Raw genomic sequence first — 18,134 nt, 5'->3', positions numbered from 1 at the left:
CCTCCTGCCTGGACACCAGACCGCACCACCTGGGGCTGCTGGTGGCTGTTGCTGGGGAGCTGTTGTGCTTGGAGGAGGAGGAGGAGTAGAAGAGAACCACTGCTGCTGGAGACTGTGTGAAGACACTGTGGAGGGGGCTTTTCTGGACTGAGTCTTTTTCGAACTGTGCTCTTGTGGTGGGGGTTTGGACTGGTCTGATGGGGCACAGGGGTGTGGCGTGGAGCTTGCCCCGGTCCATCCGTGTCCCCCTTCGCCCCCACCACCATCGTTGCCCCTCCACCAGCCCCGCTGGCTGTTTTCCTTCTGCTTTGGACTCCTGCCTCTGGGTCTGAGCTGCTCGCCTGGCTCACCACGCCCACTTAGCACCATTTGGGCCTGCAGCAGAAGCAGCAGCCAACCATTGACTTTTGGCACAAGTGCCTGTGGGTGCACCATCCCGCTTCTCCTGGACTGATCCCCTGCCCTTTGCCACATTTGTCCACCCATCATTTCCCTCTGCGCCTGATAGTTCTGCCTCAGCCCTGCGCTGTCCCTTGGCCTCTACCCCAAATCCCAGCTGCCCTTTCCCCCCACCAGTGCCCCCAGCCTGATCGGTACCCCCCCCAGGTGCCACTCGCCCCTCCCAGGCGCTGTGCCCTTCCATTTGTTTCCCCTTGTTCACTGCACTCCCCCTCTGCCGTTGTCCCCCTGATCTCCTAGCGCAACTGGAGGAGCCGGAAACCCCCTCTGCGCTGGTGCCCTGAAACCCTCCCTCCCTAGGTCCTTGGTTGCTCCCTACGCCCCTTTAACATTCCCCTTCTGGAGCCCTCCTCCCCTGCCTGCAGCTAGCGGGGAAGGGTGGCCGCCTCCTCTCCTTCCCTCCCTCCGCTGTTGTCCCCTCCCGCTCGTTATGGCGGGGGATGCGGCGGGGGAGACCCCTCGCGATGCTCCCACTGCCCTCTCACCTGCCCCGTGTCACTGCCCAAGCCTCTACTCGACCGCCGCTGATCCACCTACCACCGCCCCTGCTGGGGCACCGGCGGCGGCGAGTTATGGGGAGACCTCGTTGCTGCTTCTCTCGTCCATTCTGATTCGGGGGGAGCCCCCCCCAGCCGGTGGGAAGGGTCGGGGGGGAAGAAGGGTAAGAGGCCCGCTAGAAGGCCAGGCCCTCCATGGCGGAGACTGCAACGCTGCCGCAGCCCGCTACCGGCTGCGGCAACCTCCCCGCTATTCCTCCACAGCTCTGCAGGGTCCCTCCCCCGGCCCCAGGGCGTACCCAGGTGGCGGCGGCCCCCCGCCTGCTGCTGCTCCTCCGCCCGCTGCTTCCGCCAACATCTACAGCGGCCGGGGCCCCTTTCACACTTTGACCAGGAAAGCACGGCGTCCGTTGCCTCCTGGTGCCCGCCTCGCCACACGTGGAGACCTACGTGCGGGCGTGGCCAGGTAGTGGGGCCACGGCCATCGTGGCGGCCTCCAAATGTACGGGAAGGTGGTCTTTTCCTGGCATCGGAGCTGCCGCCAGGAGGCGGTTTAGAGACGGGCCTGGCGGTGGGGGGCGTGTTCGTCCCCCTGGAGCCGTTAGAAGAACCTGGGGGTCCGCTTGAGTCTGACCTCCGTCCCTCCCTTCCTGACCAATGCGCCCTGCTGCCAGCCCTTTCTGCCCTGGGACGCCCGTCTCTTCATCAGCCCTCTCCCCTTGGGCTGCAAGGACAGCCCCCGTCATGTTCTCTCGTTCCGCCGGCAAGTGCAGCTTCAACTGCTGCCGGCGGCGCGTGGCGGAGAGGCGCTCGAGGGGTCCTCTGGTCCCTTACCAGGGAGCCCACACCGGGTGCTTACTCAACGGGGAGGCCGGTGCTACCTCTGCCGGGCGATGGGGCACATACGGAGGGACTGCCCTTGGCCCAGCACGGAGGAGCGTCCGGGACCCCGAGCCCCGGCAAGGCGCCGGCCTGTCATCGCCGGTCCCCCTAGCTGCCGGCACCGAAGCTGCCCATCCTCTCATTCTCGGTCCACCTCTGTGGAGGAGGGTGTGGCGGGGCTACCGCCGGCCGTGGGAGAGGGCCGTCCCAGGGGGAAGCCTCCCCGGGTTTGCTGCTGTCCCAACCACTGCCCTCGAGTCCCTGAGCCATTGCCCATTGCCCCCCGAGCCGACCCTGTTAGCCTGCCCCGGATGATGCCATGGAGGGCTGGTCCTTAGGCAGGGGAAGCGGGGCAAGCGGAACGGCTCGAGTTTCTTACATGCTGCGGATTCGGAGGCCCCCGGAAGAGAAGGGGAAGGGGGGCGTCGATGTCGAGTCTTCCGCCTTGTCCCCTGATGCCTCCAGTTTGGTGCCGGCTGGGATGCCGTGGCAGCACCGGAAGTGACACCGCCCCTCCTCCAGGGTCCCTTCCCGTGGAAGCCCCCGAGGGAGCCTCTCTCGCCCCTTCCCACTTGACGCCTCTGAGGTTGCCGCGGTGGGTATCGCCTCGGGTTGCTGGCAGGGAGGGCCCTGGGGTGGTGGACTGTGATCTCCCTCCCATCTACGCAGAAATCGAGGCCCTGGGTTTGACCCCGGTCACGCAGGGGGAGGACGACCCTCTGCCAGCGGGCCTCGATCTGGGCGACTCATACATCCCCCCGTCCCTGGGTTCCATTCCCCTACCGCTGTTTCTGCCCACCTCTGAGGGTCCCCTGCCTCTTCCCTCGACTCGGCTGTGGGTGGCACTCTGTGACGGCCGCCGAGCCCCTTGGGGCGAAGGCCAGTGCCCTGCTGCCGGGACCCGCTTCCCAGGGGGTGAACCTCTTGGGTGTGGAGACCCGCCTCCTTCCTCAGCGGGGACCCCATTGACCACCATCTTCTCTGGGTGCCGAGGCTGACGCACATGCCACAGTGGCTGAGCCCGGCACGTTAGGGGTCCCTGCCCACTTCCCAGATCCTTGAGCCTGGCCAGGAGGAGCCACCTTCCGGCGTCTCACCTATGGAGGCTCGGATCCTGCTGCTACCTCCTTCCCGGATTCTCCCTGATCCACGCCTACTCATGTTGGCCCTGTCCTATCCCCCACTTCCTGTGATGTCAGTGCCGACCTGGCAATACCTCCAGGGAGCGGGTTCACTAGTTCTTTCTGTCCCGACCCCCAGGGGCTGAGTCCCCTTCCACCGCACTTTGATTCTGGGAGCGGGGCGCGTCGTGTGGCGTCGGCCATCTGCGCCACGTTGGGGATCTGCCCCCTGCCTACCCGCCTCAGTGGGCCACGGGGCTGTGACAGGGGCCCCAGGGGGCCAGTCATCGATCAGTGACCCCACCCCCATGCGCTGAGAGAGGAGCTGCGGGAGTTCCTCGAGGATGTCCGTGGCTCCGGAACAAAGTCCATCTTGCGCTCCAGCGGTGGGGGGATTTCCATCAGGTCCTCCGGGCCGCGAGGGCCCTCATGGGGGAGGGTAGGAGGACGGGAAGCAGACTGCCGCGGCCTACCGGCGGGTCCGTGTCTTCCGTGATCCTTACTCACCTTCGGGGTGGTCACGGATTGCTGCGCGGCCTGCCGGAGGCCGTGGGCGTGTCTGCCAGCGAGGATCACCCCCAGCCCTCCTCATGGCGCCGATCATCCTTGCCACCTTAAAAACCCGAGGCTGTAGGATGGGTCTCCGCAGGAGCCAGGTGCTCTCCTTCCTCCGGGAGGGGGTACTCTGTGGTTTTCCTGCAGGAGACCCATACGGATCCTGCCGCTGAAGCTAGCTGGCGGCTGGAGTGGGGGACGGGGCCTACTTTAGCCACTTCTGTATGCGCGGCTGGAGTGGCGACCCTGTTCTCCCCCGACCTACGGCCCGAGGTGCTAGGGGTCGCCGAGGCTGTGCCGGGTCGCCTGCTGCACCTCGGGTCCGCGTGGAGGGGCTTGTGGTTATATCTGTCAAGTTTACGCCCCGACATCGGCCCCGGAGAGGCTACATTTTTATCAGCAGGCGTCCGCCTTCCTTGGCTCCCTGGATCCTCGTGGTGCCTGGTCCTGGAGGGGATTTTAACACCACCCTCGAGGAACGGGGACCGCTCGGGGACCGAGCCGTGCCCGGCAGTGCGGATGTCCTCCGGGAGATGTCGACCGCCACTCCCTGGTGGACGTCTCGGCGCGACACACCCCAGACGACGTCTCGACGTTCACCTTCGTCCGGGTGGAGGCCCATCGGTCGTGCCACTCCCGGCTGGACGTATTTACCTGTCACGTTTCCACCTTTCACGGGCCCCACTCCTCCAGCGTTCGGCCGGCCCCCTTTTCGGATCACCACCTTGCCACCGTGACGGCCTCTCTCTGCGCCGGAGAGGCCGGGGCCGGCCTATTGGCACTTTAATAATAGTTGCTGGAGGATGCGGGCTTTGTGGCGTCCTTCCGGGAGTTCTGGCTGGCCTGGCGAGGGCAGAGGCGCGCCTTTTCTCGGTGCGGCGGTGGTGGGATCTGGGGAAGGTGCGCGCCGGCTCTTCTGCCGTGACTACACTCGGGGTGCCAGCGACGGGAGGGACTGTGGCGATAGGGCAGTTGGAGCGGGAGGTCTTGGAGCTGGAGAGGCGTCTGGCCGTCAACCCCGAGATCCATCCCTCTGCGGAGCGTGCCGGGAGAAGGGGAGGAGCTCCGAGCCCTCGAAGACCATCGGGCCGGGGTGCTTTTGTTCGATCCGCTCCACCTCCTTCGGGAGATGGATCGCGGCTCCCGTCTTCTACCCTGGAGAAAAGGAGGGGGGCCAAGAAGCACGTCACCTGCCTCCTGGCGGAGGACGGCACCCCCCTCACGGATCCGGCGGAGATGTGCCAGAGGGCCAGGGCCTTCTACGCCACTCTTTTCTCCCCGGATCCGACCGATCCTAACGCTTGCAGAGTGCTCTGGGACGGGCTCCCGACGGTCAGCAGGGCGACCGGGACCGGCTAGAGCTGCCTCTCACTCTGGCCGAGTTCTCGGAGGCCCTCCGTCACATGCCCACCAATAAATCTCCGGGCTTGGACGGCTGACCGTGGAGTTCTACCGGTGTTTGGGGACGTCCTAGGCCCAGACTTGGTCACCGTCTGGGCCGAGGCTTTGCAGAGCGGGGTCCTCCCTCTCTCGTGCAGGCGAGCCCGTGCTGGCCTTATTGCCCGAAGAGGGGGGGACCCTCCGCGACTTACGGAATTGGCGTCCCGTCTCGCTCCTCAGCACGGACTACAAAATTGTTGCGAAGGCCATCTCAATGCGGCTAGGGTCCGTTGCTGGCGGACGTGGTCCATCCAGACCAGACCTACCCAGTCCCGGGCCGCACCATCTTGATAACTTGTATCTGGTCGGGACCTTCTGGAATTGGGGTGTAGGGGTGGTCTGTCGTTCGCCCTCTTGTCCCTGGATCAGGAGAAGGCGTTCGACGGAGGATCACGGGTATCTCCTGGCACTCTGCGAGCGTTCGGCTTCGGACCCCTGTTGTGGGTTTTCTCCAGGTGCTGTACGCTTCTGCGGAGTGTCTGTCAGGCTCAACTGGACCCTGACCGAGCCGGTCAGCTTCGGGCGGGGAGTGCGGCAGGGGTGCCCCCTTCGGGCCAGCTGTTACACTCTGGCGATCGAGCCCTTCCTCTGTCTCCTCCGCAAGAGGTTGACGGGGTTGGTGCTTCGGGAGCTGGGCTTGCGGCTGGTCCTGTCGGCATACGCCGACGATGTGCTCCTCGTGGTCCAGGACCCGGGCGACTTGGCGCGGGTGGAGGATTGCCAGGCTGTGTACTCGGCGGCCTCCTCCGCCCGGGTCAAAGGGGTCAAGAGCTCTGGCCTGGTGGTCGGGGACGGGTGGCAGGCGAGCTCCCTCCCACCTGCGCTTCAGCCATCAGGTGGAGCGCGGGTCCGCTGCTCTATCTCGGCGTTTGACCTTTCTGCCACGCATCCGTCTCCGCCGGAGAACTGGCAGGATTTTGCAGGGCAGGGGACCGGAGCGGCTCCGGAAATGGACGGGACTACTCCGGTGCCTCTCCCTTCGGGGGAGGGCACTGGTGCTTAATCAACTGGTCCTGTCCATGCTCTGGTACCGGACTCAACACCCTGGTCCCGGCCCAGGGTTTCCCTGGACAACCTCCGGACTGTGATTCTGGAGTTCTTTTGGCCAGGGACGCAATGGGTCTCTGCAGGGGTCCTCCACCTGCCCCTGGAGGAGGGGGGCAGGGCCTGAAGTGCTTACGCGCTCAGGTCCATGTCTTCCGCCTCCAGGCCCTGCAGAGGCTCCTGTTTGGTGGGTAGTCCGGCGTGGAGCGTATTGGCGCACGCCTTCCTCCGCCGCTTTCGAGGGCTCCGATACGACCGGCAGCTCTTTTACCTCCATCCGAGAGGTCTTCCGCGAGACCTCTCCGGGCTGCCGGTCTTCTACCAAGACCTCCTCCGGACCTGGAAGCTCTTTTCAACGACCAGGTCCGTGGCGGCCACCGTGGGGGTTGACCTCCTCGCGGAGCCCCTGCTACACAATCCCCAGCTTCGTGTGCAGGTGGCGGAGTCCCCACGGTGTGCCAGAGGTTGGTCTCGGCGGGAGTCACCAGGGTCGGAGACCTCCTGGACTACGACCGGGGAGACTGGCTGGATCCCCTGACGCTCGCTCAGCGCATGGGGCTCTCCAGACCTCGTACTCCCCAGCGCGTACTTCAGGAGGTGAAGGCCGCTTTACTGCCCGCTGCTCGGGCTTACCTCAACCGGGTCCTGCGAGAGGGCACGCCCCGCCCACCCTCCACCCCAGGCCCCGTGGACATTTTTATCGGGCCCCTGCCCCGTGGACCCAATCGGCCCCTCACCCTTTCACTGCCAGCCGGCTGCATGATCTGCAGCCGGTTTTGTTCCAGACCGCGCCACGGAAACATCTGTACTCGCTCGTGCTCCATACCCTTCACTACCTCACCCTCGCATCCCGCCCCGATACCAAATGGCGGGACCTCCTGCCGCCTCTCGAGGGTGAGGAGCCCCGGTGGGCCAGCTTGTACTCTGCCCTGGTGCCGAGGCCCGCCGGGGATATCAGTTGGAGGCTCCTTCACGGAGCCGTGAGCACGGGCGTGTACTTGGCGCGGTTCACATCTGTCCCTAGCACCTGCCCTTTCTGTGGGGAGAAGGAGACCTTGGCGCACGTTTTTTGGAGTGCGCCAGGTTGCAGCCCCTGTTCCGGCTCCTCCTGAATATTTTCCTGCGTTTTTGGTTGCACTTTTCCCTCACCTTTTTATCTACACGCTCCCCATCCGTGGCCCCACGAAGTCGCGGGATCTCCTTCTCAACTTCCTCTTGGCCCTGGCCAAACTGGCCATCTACAACACCAGAGAGGAGGTTGGCCGACGGGATTTCCTGCGACTGTAGGGCCTATTTCCGTTCCTCCGTCTGCTCACGCATCCGGGCTGAGTTCCTCTGGGCGGCGTCCACTGGCTCCCTTGATGCCTTCGAGGAGCAGTGGGCGTTGTCCGGGGTTCTTGCTCGGTGTCCCCATCGGGTTCCCTTCGTTTAGCCATATGACCTCACCCGATCCTGTTTTTTCATTAGTTGTCCCCGTAATATTTGGTGTCCCAGACCTGTGGGTCCTCCCTTAGGCTGGGGGAGGCCTTTGGAAGTGGGCTGGCTTCGCCCGCCCACCCCGCTGGATGCCAATAGGACCAATATTTGCCCTCTACCAGACCTGTACCCCACTGGTTTGAGTCTGTCACACCACCTTATAGTCCGATCGTCCAGTCCCTTCTTTCACTTGCTGGCAAGAATACTGTGGGAGACCGTATCAAAAGCTTTCCTAAAGTCAAGGAATAACACATCCACTGCTTTCCCCTCATCCACAGACCCAGTTATCTCCTCATAGAAGGCAATTAGGTTTGTCAGGCATGACTTGCCCTTGATGAATCCATGCTGACTGTTCCTGATCACTTTCCTCTCCTCTACATGCTTCAGAATTGATTCCTTGAGGACCTGCTCCATGATTTTTCCAGGGACTGAGGTGAGGCTGACTGGCCTGTAGTTCCCCAGATCCTCCTTCTTCCCATTAGCCTTTTTCCAGTCATCCGGGACCTTCCCCATTGCCATGAGTTTTCAAAGATAATGGCCAATGGCTCTGCAATCACATCCGCCAACTCCCTTTAGCACCCTCAGATGCAGCGCATCCGGTCCCATGGAGTTGTGCTCGTCCAGTTTTTTTAAATAGTCCCGAACCACTTCTTTCTCCACAGAGGGCTGGTCACCTCCTCCCCATGCTGTGCTGGCCAGTGCAGCAGTCTGGGAGCTGACCTGGTTCGTGAAGACAGAGGCAAAAAGAGCATTGAGTACATTAGCTTTTTTCACATTCTCGGTCACTAGGTTGCCTCCCCCATTCAGTAAGGGTCCCACACTTTCCTTGACTTTCTTCTTGTTGCTAACATACCTGTATAAACCCTTCTTGTTACTCTTAACATCTCTTGCTAGCTGCAACTCCAAGTGTGATTTGGCCTTCCTGATTTCACTCCTGCATGCCTGAGCAATATTTTTATACTCTTCCCTGGTCATTTGTCCAAGCTTCCACTTCTTGTAAGCTTTTTTTTTTTGTGTGTGTTAAGATCAGCGAGGATTTCACTGTTAAGCCAAGCTGGTCACCTGCCATATTTACTATTCATATTTACTGCACATCGGGATGGTTTTTTTCTGCAACCTCAATAAGGATTCTTTAAAATACAGGCAGCTCTCCTGGACTCCTTTCCCCCTCATGTTATTCTCCCAGGGGATCCTGCCCATCAGTTCCCTGAGGGAGTCAGTCTGCTTTTCTGAAGTCCAGGGTCTGTATTCTGCTGCTCTCCTTTCTTCCTTGTGTCAGGATCCTGAACTGGACTATCTCATGGTCACTGGCCTCCCAGGTTCCCATCCACTTTCCGCTCCCCCTACTAACTCTTCCCTGTTTGTTAGCAGCAGGTCAAGAAGAGCTCTGCCCTAGTTGGTTCCTCCAGCACTTGCACACCAGGAAATTGTCCCCTACACTTTCCAAAAACTTCCTCGATTGTCTGTGCACCGCTGTATTGCTCTCCCAGCTGATATCGGGGTGATTTAAGTCCCCCATGAGAACCAGGGCCTGCGATCTAGTAACTTCTGCTAATTGCCAGAAGAAAGCCTCGTCCACCTCATCCCCCTGGTCTGGTGGTCTATAGCAGACTTCCACGATGACATCACCCTTGTTGCTACACTTCTAAACTTAATCCACAGACTCTCAGGTTTTTTCTGCAGTTTCATACCACAGCTCTGAATAGTCATACTGCTCTCTTAGGCCTGGTCTACACTACACGTTTTAAACCGATTTTAGCAGTGTTAAACTGATTTAACGCTGCACCCTTCCACACAACAAGGCCCTTTATATTGATATAAAGGACTCTTTAAACCGGTTTCTGTATTCCTCCTCGACGAGGAGTAGTGCTGAAATTGGTATTACCATATCGGAATTAGGGTTAGTGTGGCTGCAAATTGACGGTATTGGGCTCTGGGCGATATCCCACAGTGCACCATTGTGACCGCTCTGGACAGCAATCTGAACTCGGATGCAGTGGCCAGGTAGACAGGAAAAGTCCTGCAAACTTTCGAATTCATTTCCTGTTTGCCCAGCATGGAGCTCTGATCAGCATGGGTGGCGATGCAGTCTCCAATCCAAAAGAAGCTCCAGCATGGACCGTACGGGAGATACTGGATCGATCGCTGTATAGGGAGACAAATCTGTTCTATCACAGCTCCGTTACAGAAGGCAAAAAGACAAAGCATTTGAAAAAATCTCCAGGCTATGATACAGAGTCCACAGCACAGTGCTGCGTGACAAGCATAACGGAAAGCCAAAGAATCAAATGACGCTCAAGGAGGGAGGGAGGGGGTTACTGAGGACTTAGCTATCCCACAGTCCCCAGCAGTCCCGAAAAGTATTTGCATTCTTGGCCTGAGCTCCCAATGCCTGTAGGTTACAAACACATTGTCCGGGGTGGTTCAGGGTATAGCTCGTCAATTGCCCCTTTCCCCCCATGAAATGAAAAGGGAAAAAAACGTTTCTTGATTTTTTTTCAATGTCACCCTATGTCTACTGAATGCTGCTGGTAGATGTGATGCTGCGGCAGTGAACAGCAGTACTCCGCTCCTCTCTCCTCCTGGTGCAGATGGTAAAATATGACTGCTATCCGTCATCATCATCAGCCCGTGAGTGCTCTGACTGGCCTCAGGTGAGGTCGGCGGGGGCACCTGGGTAAAAATAGGAATGACTCCTGGTCATTCCCAGTAGATTACCACCAGAACGGTGGTAAAATCTTCATCACAGCAACTGGGGGCTGAGCTCCATCAGCCACTCCCTTTCCTGTGTAAAGAAAGATTCTGTACTACTTGGACTATCATAGCAGCGGGATGCTGGGCTCCTCTCCCCCCGCACCGTTTAACGTCCTGCCTGGACTATCATAGCAGCTGGAGGCTGCCTCCCCCCTCATTTTTATCTCACTAAAAAGTCAGTGTTTCTTATTCCTGCATTCTTATTACCTCATCACACAAATGGGGGGGACACTGCCACGGTAGCGCAGGAGGGTTGGGGGAGCAGGGAAGCAACGGATGGGGTTGTTGCAGGGGCACCCCCTAGAATGGCCATGTAGCTCATCATTTCTGCGGGATCTGACACGGAGCGGCTGCGCTCTCTGGTTCTCTGGTACACTGGTTCTCTAGTACACTTGCCCCCCATATTCTAGGCAGGCACTGACTCTATCTTAGATACCATAAAGGAGGGATTGACTTGGGGAGTCATTCCCATTTTTGTCTTTGTGCCCCCAGCTGACCGCAGCCAGGGGCACCCATGACAGCAGCAGGACAGTACAGAACGGACTGGATAACCATCATCTCATTGCCAATTTACAATGGCATGGCATGGCATACGGTACAGAACAACTGGTAACTGTCTCTGCTACCTTGCAAAGGCAAATGAATGCTGCTGTGTAGCGCTGCAGTACGCGTCTGTTAGCAACATCCAGTAGACATACAGTGACAGTAAAAAAAGCTGAACGGGGCTCCATGGTTGCCATGCTATGGCGTCTGCCAGGGCAATCCAGGGAAAAAAAGGCGCAAAATGATTGTCTGCCGTTGCTTTCACGGAGGAAGGAATGAGTGACGACATTTACCCAGAATCACCCGCGACACTGTTTTTGCACCATCATGCATTGGGGTCTCAAACCCGAATTCCAATGGGCAGGGGAGACTGCAGGAACTATGGGATAGCTATGGGATAGCTACCCACAGTGCAACGCTCCGGAAATCGACGCTAGCCTCGGACCATGGACGCACACGACCGAATTAATGTGCTTAGTGTGGCCACGTGCACTTGACTTTATACAATCTGTTTTACAAAACTGGTTTATGTAAAATCAGAATAATCCTGTAGTGCAGACATACCTTTACATACAATGCAACTCCCCCACCTTTTCTGCCCTGCCTGTCCTTCCTGAACAGTTTATATCCATCCATCCGTACTCCAGTTATGTGATTTATCCCACCAAGTCTCTGTTATTTCAATCACATCATAGTTGCCTTGACTGTGCAGGACTTCCAATTCTCTCTGCTTGTTTCCAGGCTTCTTGCATTTGTGTATAGGCACTTAAGGTAACTCGCTGGTTGTCCGCTTTCTGTGGTCCTGAGGACAGGAGTCCTCCTCCTGCACTCTCCTGCTTGTGCTTCCTCCCGGTATCCCATTCCCCCCTTACCTCAGGGCTTTTGGTCTCCTTCCCCCGGTGAACCTAGTTTAAAGCCCTCCTCACTAGGTTAGCCAGCCTTGCTTGCGAAGATGCTCTTCCCTCTCTTCGTTAGGTGGAGCCCGTCTCTGCTTAGCACTTCTCCTTCTTGGAACACCATCCCATGGTCGAAGAACTCCAAAGCCTTCTCTCCAACACCACCTGCGTGCCATCGTTGACTTCCACACTTTGATGATCCCCTACCCAGGTCTTTTCCCTGCATGGAGGGGAGGATGGCCGAGAACACCATTGCGCCTCAAACTCTTTATCCTTCTTCCAAGAGCCACGTAGTCCGCAGTGATCCACTCCAGGTCATCTTGTGTATCATGGTGTCCACGTGGAGAAGCAGGAAGGGGTTAGCGATCCAAGGGCCTCAACGAGTCTCAGCAGTCTTTCCGTCACATCGTGAATCCTAGCTCCTGGCAAGCAGGAGACCTCTCAGTTTTCTCTGTCGTGGCGGGCAGATAGATGACTTAGTCCCCCTGAGGAGGGAGTCCCCAACCACCACCACCCGCCTCCTTCTCTTCGGGAGTGGTGGTTGTGGAACCCCCATCCCTAGGACAATGCATCTTGTGCCTTCCAATTTGTGGAGTCTCCTTCTGCTCCCTTCTCTCAGATATACCCATCTACACTCTTCGCATTTAGTACTGTGGATGAGAACATGAAAACGGTTGTTCACCTGTATCTCCATTGCTGTACATGGACACTCCTCTTTCTTCTTCTGGAGGTCACATGCTGCCAATTTCTTCACTGTCCCTCTCATGCCTCTGCACAGCCTGCTCCGATTCCTCAGGACGTTGTGCCCGTAGAAGCATATCCTGACATCTGTCCAGGAAATCTTCATTTTCACGTATGCAATGCAGGAGTCAATACTTTGTTGCTCCAGACCTCGAACCTTCTCTTCCAATATGGGGACCAGCTTGCACTTGTACAGACAAAGTAGCTTCTGTCCTGTGGGAAGAAAGACCAACATGGCACATACCCTGTGCAGGTTACAACAGCTGAATGCTCACCTTCCATAATTTCTTGCTTCTCAAAGCTTCCTCAGCTGTTTGCAGCAACTCACAGAAGCCCGCGAGCTGAAAGCCTCAGTGGGCTCCTCCCCCAGGCAAACTCCCTCTGTTAGCCTCTGCTGTTCGCTGCTCAGCTGGTTTGCTGCTAACTCCCTTCTTATAGCAGTCAGGCCCACTCAAGGGCCCACCTGGAACAAAGCTCTCCCAATTCACACTGTTTCAAGCAAACAATCAAGCTATGCCAGTAGCACCTAGAGGCCTCAGCCAATAGCACAGTCCCCATTGCGTCAGGTGCTGTACAAACACAGAGTGATGAGACCATTCCTTCCCCAAACAGCTTGCAAACTAAATAGACAATACAGACAAAGGGTGAGGGGGAAACAGTGGCTCAGAGAGCGGAAATGACTTGCCCAAGATCGCTCAGGAGCTCAATGACAGAGCCAGGAAACAGAGCCCAGATCTCCTAACTCTCAGCCCAACGCCCCCATGCATGGATAGAAAGAGACCACGTAGCTGATTACAGCTGCTGATTTAAACAGTATTACTGAGATGCTTTTCATTAGTTTTAGCCAAGTTATTTTTGAGAGGGCTGATAACTTGGTCCCAGAAGAAGTGGTTTGAGAGACTTTGAAAATGGATATAAGGGGTTTAGGCTGCCAGCTGTCCCTGCCCAGCAGGAGTCACTGTTGGACAGGGCCAGCTTTGAGTATCCCGACCGTTGGGTGTAGATATGGGAGCATAGACTCCTGCACGTATATGGTCCATCAGATGTGATCCTCCAGTAGACCTAGGAGTTACAGACATACACCGCCCGCAGCCCCACCACTGTGTATTGGGTTGCAGTTAGAATGTATCGGATAAGTAGCTGGGGGCCTGGCCAGTAGGTGGAAGGAGACCTCATCTAAGTGCTGACTATTGTTGTCTCTCTTGAATTAACACTCCACTCTGGTGCTATTGGAGGTCTGTTAAGATTCTGATGTTAATAATTGATAGCACTTTTCACAGAAGTATGAACGGTGAGTGCTTTGTAATAGTTTTCTTACTCCTGAAATCCCCGGTAGTTTCAGTAGCGATGTATACTTTGGAATGTCCTGTTTTACAATATTGCATGGTGTTGCTGTGTGCTGTTAAATAGCTCCTGTATTCCACCCCAGAGATGCTGCAATCCAGTGTTCTCTTGAAGTGAATTGATTAACTTTTGCAAAATGCTTTGATTACCCTGGCTTAAAGGTACAGTGTTATTTATGATTACTCCAGAGTTCCACACGGTGGCGCCTGTGTCCCAGCCTCTGGCCTTCCATCCGGGCCCCACTGGGAGAACGTTATGAGAGAGTTTGTAAATAAAAAACCTGGTATGGGGATTATTATTGGTGCCTTGTTATTCATGGGGACTTGGGCTGCAACACCAAGTAGAAACAGCATTAGGAAGGAAGGGAAGGGAATGTGAGATTTATTGTGATGTTACAGCCGCAGGGCACAAAGTGCCTGTATTTTGCATCTTGTGCTGACCCAAGCACTTTGTCAGCACTTAATAAAACAGAATTCATAATAAATTTATATAACTTAATAATAAATGAATTTAGCTATGGCTCAATATTGCACTTTTTATCAGAGGATTTCCAAGCACTTCACACAGGAGGTTGGTCTCTTATCCCCATTTTACATATGGGAGAAATTGAAGCACAGACAGGGGAATTAACTTGCCCAAGGTCACCTAGGAAGTCAGTGGTAGAGCTGGGAATAGAACCAGGTCTGCTATGTCCCAGTCCAGTGCTCTAGCCCCTAGAAGTGACCCTCCCTTGAGTGACATTATACACCTGCCCCCCTTAGCATCCACAATGCCCTCCTCCCTCCATCCCCACCCAGATTCTCTCCCAAGCTAGCCAACAACCCCCTTGGGCATCCCCACAATCATCCACCCCAAAAGGGTGCCCCCCAACCTCTACCCCCCAACTTTTCCCAGCCACCATCTCATCTGCCTCCATCTTCCTCCTCCCTCTCCCTGGATAGCACCACAGTCAGCTCCTACACCAGCCCCCGCACTGCCCTCTGGATACCTCCACAAGCCCACTGTCCCTTAATTGCCCCGTCTTTCCCCAGCCACTGTCCCCATATAGTCTGCCCCCAACTTCCCCTAGTTTCCCCTCAGGTACTTCTACAAAGCCATCTGCCCTAGCTTTCTCTCCCAACCCCTCTGCAGCATGCACCAAGCTGTCAAGTTCTGTGCAACTCCCTGCCCTCCCCCCGGCTCAGGCAGGGAGTATTACCCTAACCATAGATTCATACATTCTGAGCCCAGAACTAAGGGACCATTGTGATCATCCAGTCTGACCCCCTGTATAACATGGGCCAGAGACTGCCCTGAATTCATCCTGCTAGAACCAGAGCAGAGCTTTTAGAAGCACCAAGTATATGTATTCCTGGCTTGGACTTTATTCTGTTTGCACGTAATATAAGTCATATCACTTGCATGTAAACTACCACTCATTTTTAGTTCTGTGATAAATTCCTCTTTCTCTCTCAAGACAAGGTCTAATATAGAATTTCCCCATGTTGGATGCAACACTTTTTGAATTAGGAAATTGTCATCTATATAATGTTTAGAAATTCTGCAGATTTTTAGTACTGTCAGCATGAGCCCTCCAGCCTGTCACTCAGATTGAAGTCCCCCATGATCACATAGCTTTTTCCCCATTATAGTTAGGTGCTTAAGGAGCAGATCGTCCTCTTCCCTAGTGTGATTTGGTGCTTTGCAGCAGACACCAACTAGTACCCCTTGTGATGCTGGCAGCCCAGATGCCAGCTCTTGCCCGGGCGAACTGACAACCTCTTAGCTGGAGACTGGACTAGATCACCTGTATGTTAGTTTTGCTCAAAATAGGTATTAATCTTATAAGAATGTATTTAGCATTTTAAACTGTGAGCTTGTGTGTTGCTGCCTGCATTAGTCTCACTGACAATATCTATATCCCGTTATAAATTTAAGAGTTTGCTCTGAAAATGTAAACCCTCCCTCCCCAGTCAGGAGAGACGCATTGCCAAGTGTAAAATACTGTTTGGCACAGGAGATGTTATCTTCTGCCCAACCAAAGAAGGCCCATAGACACCAGACAAGCCATTGTGGAACATCAGAGGAGGAAAAGGGCTCCTCTGCCCATTCTTGAAGAGGAGAAGTGTATGTGAACGCGTCCCATCATCCTGAACTCTGGGAGAAGGCTCTCCCAGCGCTGTAAAAACCTACCCCCACAAGGGGAGTAGCTGCCAGCTCTGGTGCACTGTCTACACTGCACTTTACAGCGCTGAAACTTGCTGTGCTCAGGGAGGTGCTTTTGCACCCCCCTGAGTGAGAAAGTTGCAGGACTGTAAAGTGGCAGCGCAGACAAGGCCCAAGGGCACAGCTACACTTGCCGATGTAGAGCGCTGTGAGTTAAACCCGCCTTCGGAGAGCGCAGCAGGGAAAGCGCTGCAGTCTGTCCACACTGACAGCTGCTTGCGCACCGGTGTGGCCACATCTGCAGCACTTGCAGCGGCATTGGGAGCGGTGCATTATGGGAAGCTATCCCAGTATGCAAGTGACTGCAACATGCTTTTCAGTTGAGGGGGTGGAGTATGACAGGGAGTGTGTGTTGTGTGTGTGTGAGGAGACAGAGTGGGTTTGGGGGGGGGCTGAGAGCATGTCAGCCTGCTGTCTTGTGAGTTCAGACAGCAGCAGTCTCCCCCCCACCGCCTCTCTCTCTCACACACAGCATTGCACACTAATCGTTGATTTGTCTCGGAGCAGATAAGCAGCCAGCTGTCAGAAATGGAGCTTTCAAAGGGCATTTCCACATTCCTGCACCGATTGAGAAGAATGAGAAGTGTGGCGACTTGACTTAAGGGGATTATGGGACGTTTCCGGAGGCCGATCAGAGTGCAGTAATGCAACACCTCGTCCACACTGGCACCACGGCGCTCCAGCGGGGTGCAGCAAATGTTATTCCACTCACTGAGGTGGAGTATCAGCAGTGCTGTAGCCGCGGAGTCAGAGCACTCTACGTGCCTTGCCAGTGTCAAAATTAGAATCAGGACTCACAATTTGTCAGACCACTCTGCTTATTAGCGCAGCACTCCGCCAATAACATTCAGAATATGTGAATGGCCATGCAAGGCCCAAACACTCTTATTTATACAGATAAAAGAGTGGGAATTAGACAAAGGGACAAAGAAATCAAAACAGTAAAATTCACCTGGGGCACAGCATGCATATCCTATTTCCTTACTAACGGTTATCGATCTAAGGCTAATGCTTCACCAATTGCCCTTAAACGGTGCAATTGTTCTATGTTAATGTCTGTATTCCTGTTGCAACATTCCAACAATTTTGCTTAAAGGTACAGACAACATTTCTTTAATCCTTTCTATTCTTACTATATAATTCATTCTACTTTCACACCAATGTGGACGGGAAGTGAGCTAGGGCGCCTGGGGCTCCTTTATTGCGTACTAACTCGCAAGTGTAGCCAATCCTTAAGAATAGACAGATCACTACATGCTGTCACTTTTAGGCTCTAGATGGTTACTCATTTGTGTGTATGTTAGGTTGCTTTAACTTGTAAATGACACGTATTCCTTTCTCCTAGGTAATAAACCTTTAGACAGTTTATTACACGATTGGCTACAGGTGTTGTTTTTGGTGTAAGATGTACAGTACCAACTGATCTGGAGTAAGTGACTGGCCTCTTGGGACTGGAAGCAACCTGAACATGATGTGATTTTTAGGTGACGATTTATCACTAAGTCCAGATTGTCTGGGTAGCAAGATAGATAGGAGAGTCTAAGGCAATGATCCCCAAACTGTGGGGCACACACCCCTAGGAAGGCATGGAGAAATGTTGGTGGGGGGGGAGTGCACGGCAGGGCCAGGGCCAGGGCCAGCCCCCACAGGAGGTGGGGAGAGACCAACACACTTCCAGCCTCACTTCTCTCCCCCAATCCCATTCAGCCCGGAGTCCTGATGCGCCTCCAGGCCCAGCTCCACCCTCATTCCCTCTCTGACCCCAGCCACAGCTCCACTCCACCCCTCACTCTGCCCTCAGCATTCCCCCTCCACCCTCAGACCAGCTCCACCTCTAGCCCCAGCTCCTCTCCCATCCCCAGTTCTGCCCCAGCTCCGCTGCTGAGGAAGCCTTGGCTGTGCAGTGTGTGTGTGTGTGCACGCACACGCAGACAGTTTCTGTTATTGACATGTGGGGGGCACGATTGAAAAAGTTTGAGCACCACTGGCCTGAGGGGACTGTCTGTGACTCATGGTAAGACTTTTGCCCAAGAACTTTCCTAAATAATAACACCTAGCTCTTAGACAGTGCTTTTCATCAGCACAGCTCAAAGCATTTGACAAACTATTTTTTCCATAATCTCTGTGGCATCCAAGACATTTTGAATTTTTTTTTGTTGTATCAGGCATAGCCCAAG

Source organism: Gopherus evgoodei, chromosome 16 (genome assembly GCF_007399415.2).
Source record: "Gopherus evgoodei ecotype Sinaloan lineage chromosome 16, rGopEvg1_v1.p, whole genome shotgun sequence".
NCBI lineage: Eukaryota > Metazoa > Chordata > Testudines > Testudinidae > Gopherus > Gopherus evgoodei.
This window is presented reverse-complemented; position numbering follows the sequence as displayed.